This window comes from Acinonyx jubatus, chromosome C2, assembly GCF_027475565.1.
Source record: "Acinonyx jubatus isolate Ajub_Pintada_27869175 chromosome C2, VMU_Ajub_asm_v1.0, whole genome shotgun sequence".
NCBI classification, from domain to species: domain Eukaryota; kingdom Metazoa; phylum Chordata; class Mammalia; order Carnivora; family Felidae; genus Acinonyx; species Acinonyx jubatus.
The window spans coordinates 153,542,720-153,547,088 of record NC_069384.1 but is presented as its reverse complement, the minus strand read 5'-3'; the positions used below and the strand labels follow the sequence as shown (position 1 = coordinate 153,547,088).

At 39.5% G+C, this 4,369-nt stretch overlaps 1 long non-coding RNA gene across 1 annotated transcript; it reads left to right on the top strand.

The window, feature by feature from the left end:
• The first annotated feature begins 1,002 nt into the window (after positions 1-1,002).
• Positions 1,003-3,139, top strand: LOC128315072 (uncharacterized). The gene is made up of 3 exons (XR_008297441.1): positions 1,003-1,113; positions 1,475-1,566; positions 3,006-3,139. It is a non-coding gene; the product is annotated as an uncharacterized LOC128315072 (long non-coding RNA).
• Positions 3,140-4,369: the final 1,230 nt, after the last annotated feature.

Below are 4,369 nucleotides of genomic sequence, written 5' to 3'. Positions count from 1 at the left end.
CCCCCGCCCCGATTTCTAAAAGAATACTTTGGACTTCTAACATTGTTATTGCTTTATAAAATATTTAGTGGCCTTCTGCACAAATCCTGGTGCTTTGCTCAGAAATAACATAGCTGGCAGCAGGGATAGGTCAAAGCTGGATGAAATCTAAAATTAATGCAAGAAATGTGCTTGTTTTCCCAGAATATAATTTCTTTCCATTCTGTCCCAGTTTTTCTCCAGATCTTAGACTTGTGTGCTTATCTGCAAGTCTGCATTATTATGCATTTTACAGTCTGCGATCTTTTCTGTTCAAGGACACAGGCTATAAGTCAAGAGCGAGAGTTGGATTCCAAAGCCTGGGCATAGACCATCCAGGATTGGAGCTAGAGAACAGATTTCAGGTGGAGCAGCCACTAGGGGAAGTATTCTAATACATATAGATGGATGGTCAAATTTGCTGCTTCCTCTTGGACCTCACCATGTATATATAGAACACAAATTACAACTGTTCTTGATATTAACAACCTTATTATAAGTAATTATTGGAAAGAAGGAAAATTAGCTTTATGCTAGGCCCTGCATTAGATGTGTAAATATAGGCTATGCATGTAATAAATTTAAGTGCTCTTAAAGGAATGTAGAAGAAAGCTTTAGTTATAAATAAAAATAGGGGCGCCTAGGTGGCTTAGTCGGTTAAGTGTCCGACTTCGGCTCAGGTCATGATCTCGCGTGATCTCGCGTGAGTTCGGGCCCCGCGTCGGGCTCTGTGCTGATGGCTCGGAGCCTGGAGCCTGCTTCGGATTCTGTGTCTCCCTCTCTCTCTGCCCCTCCCCCACGCATGCTCTGTCTCTCTCTATCAAAAAATGAATAAACGATAAAAAAAATAAAACCCATGTTTTTGGAGTGCCAGCTGATAATAAGGATAGCATTAAGATTAGACACCAGACAATCAACTTATGGCTTGCAGTTCCAGGAAAAACTGCTAGAATAATAATTCTAGAACAGAATTTTGGAATGGAACTGCTTTCAGTAAGATGTTACAGGTTCTGCAGATGCTACTGGATACTGAAGCCATCAGCCAGAGCAGGTTGCTCGAGGAAGCGGAAATGAATAATAACCATTATGTTCCAGGTACTTAAATAGAAGTTCTCTCCTTGAATGCTTATCATAATTTTATGATGTAAGTATTATTATTTTTACAGATTAAGACATTGAGGAAAGGAGAGATTAAGGATTCGTCTAATCTCCTATAGCAAGTGAATGCAAATGGGTCTAGAGTTCAAACCATGTCTGTTTAGTCCCAGAATGTATTCACTTTCCATCAGGCAGGTGCCTGTAGGGCTTATGCATTTGATTCAGAAGATGTTTTGCTTCAAAGTCAAATGGAGAGTTATTTGAATATAGAACAGTTATCCCCAAAATAAGACAGGAGGAGTTTCAGCACTGTATTTATTGGCAGTTGGCAAATGGCCATCTTTCATTGCTTTTCTAGCGTCTTGGACAGACAAGAAAATATTTGCAAGTGTGGTGAAAAGAATGGGACTTTCCAAGGTGTTTTCAGATAGAATGTTGAGAACAGAGATGGTGAGTTGAAGATACTCAAGAGGGGCTGGCTGACTTCCTACAGAGGGTTTGCAGAGTCAGAACAGTAGTGGGCGATCCCAGAAACCAAACTTGCCACTCCCTCAGATTTGATGAGGTTCAGGGAACTGACTCTATACTATTTATTAATTTACAAAGTAAGATTTCATTTCCTGTGACCGTAGAATGGTGCCTGATGCCCAAGAACGTTTTTCTTGGCGCTGAGATAATGGCTATATATCTTTGTAACTGGGGGGTGTAATAGTGAGTAGACTCAGAAGGAATGAAATTGAATGACCATAGGGGAGTATTTTCTCTAGGCTACAAATGAGATTATTCTATGTTTAGTGACCAGAACATTCTCATCTGCTAGATTCTTGTTCATTAGTGCCACTTTTCCTAGACTCCATATAGATCTTATTCCTTTTTTTAGATTCACTAATTAAGTTGTTTAAATAAGAGTTAAAAATTATGTACTCTAGTTACCTTAATTGGATCCCCATGAAGCCCTGAACTTGACTGCTCTGAATGTGGGAAACCCAAGGCCAATCTCTTCCATCAGTGTAAATCTCTGATGTCACACTTATTCCAAGGTTTGACGTTAACTTCCTATAGCCACCTTATAGACCAGCTACAGGCACATATAACCCTTCTCAATAGAGCTGACTTAGTCTGACCTGACATTCAGCAATGAAGTGGAATTAGGAAAATCATTAGCTAGCGATTGGATTATAGGGAGAGAAAATTAATATTAGATGAATTTGGGAAAAGATTTCTGTAAATAAGAATTAATCAAAGAAGAAATGAAGTATATAGGAAGGGACGGCTATTGAGGTTTATTTTGAGCAAGAGAACTCACTAAAAGAAATATTTCCTGGGAGAGAAGCTATGGTTCTGAAATATTTTCATTTAAGGATGACAATAATTTGAAGGGCTCGTGTAAATTAAGCATCACTATTTTTAAACATATTTAAAAATTTGTTTTTTCAAATGATTCAAGGGTAATGTGGCATGGTTGGAGTTCCATATATCCCAATTATGGCGTGTTTATCTTTATGTAACTGACAGATACCTAATGAGCACTAACTATGTATGAGGTGACTGCTAGGCATTATGAATAAACATAATAAGATGGTTTCTTGCTTTAAGGGACATTTGCTTTAAATCCCATGATGAAATACTCTAACACAGAGTGATGACAACCGAGAGCCATATGTGCTCTGTGCCCAGGGGGCGGCACATCTACTATTCAGAAGTATTGTGGTAACATCTTGGAGGTCAAGAGCTGTGTAGGGTAGCATTAACTTAGGTCCTGGAAGTTCATCAGTGTTATTTACCCTCTAGGAGAGGTAAGATGTTCCCTTTAGGCATGAGTCCTTGGAAGAGTCCTCAAGATTCCCAAGAAGGTATTGTTCTTGTTTTTAATTTGGCTGCCTTTGCAGGGTTACAGCTCTACACTTATATGGAAGCATAGACACCTGTGTTCAAGTACTTTCCAGGAGAACGTTCTAGAATCTACAGCTGTCCAATAGTTATTAAAATCATAGCTGAGAAATAAAGATATAACGCATAAAGGATTGCAGTTAATTTCTTCTTTTGAAATCCAAATCTTTCTTTCTTTTTTTTAAAAAAATTTTAATGTTTTGATTTATTTTTGAGAGAGAGAGAGAGAGAGAGAGAGAAAGACAGAGCGTGAGCAGGGGAGGGGCAGAGAGAGAAGGAGACACAGAATCCGAAGCAGGCTTCAGGCTCCGAGCTGTCAGCACAGAGCCTGATGTGGGGCTCGAACTCATGAACCACGAGATCATGACTTGAGCTGAAATCGGATGTTTAACCGACTAAGCCACCCAGGTGACCCCCAAATATTTCTTTCTAGACCCCAAAACCTATGAACTTGGGTGGGATAATAATGCCTCCCTCAAGATTTGTATTCTGGGGTGAGTCATGAGCCTATGCTTAGGAACGGTATGAGAGACAGCCTGGGACACCCCCTGTTGGGGCTGTGGAGAGAATGTGCCTGAGAATATCTTCTATCATATGGTACACAGCATGGAGAGGAATTTAAATTTATTGGGCAAGTTGCTCAGTCAATAGTCTAGACTTGCTTATTGACAATAACTCCCTCTTTGGACATTTGAGTGTATTTATCCCCCTATGGTAGTAAGTGCAGGAGCAGAGAGAGTAATGGAAAATGAGATCTTCCACCATTACAACCTGGTCACTATCAGAAGGAGAATCACCATTAATGAGAAGAGACTTGTTAAGATGAAGAAAATGGGTCTATTTTTTTTTAAGTAGGCTCCATGCCCAGTGTGGGGGTTGAACTCATGACCCTGAGATTCTTAATCACTTGCTCTACTGACTGAGCCAGCCAGGTGCCCCCCAAATAAGTCTAAATGAAATTATTTCCACTTACCAGATTATGTGACTTAATTAGCCCAGATCTACCCTTTCAATATGGTAGCCACTAGCCCCATGAGGCTATTTACATTTGCGTCTGCATTAATCAAAATTAAATGAAATTTTAAAAGCCTAGTTCCTTAGTTATACTAGTAACATTTCTGGTGCTCAGTAACCACATGTGGTTATTGGGCCACCATAATGGACAACCCAGATATAGAACATTTCCTTCCTTGCAGAATCAGTAGGATTTCCTAGATTGCAAGATAGTCCTGGTCTAGAGCATAACAAAGAAGGAATGACCCAAACAATGAAGTCAAGAGTCCATTTTCCAGAGCGATGTATCAGGATGTTTTCTATTCCATTCTTGGCTTTACTTATCCCATTATATTATTAGTTTTGATTG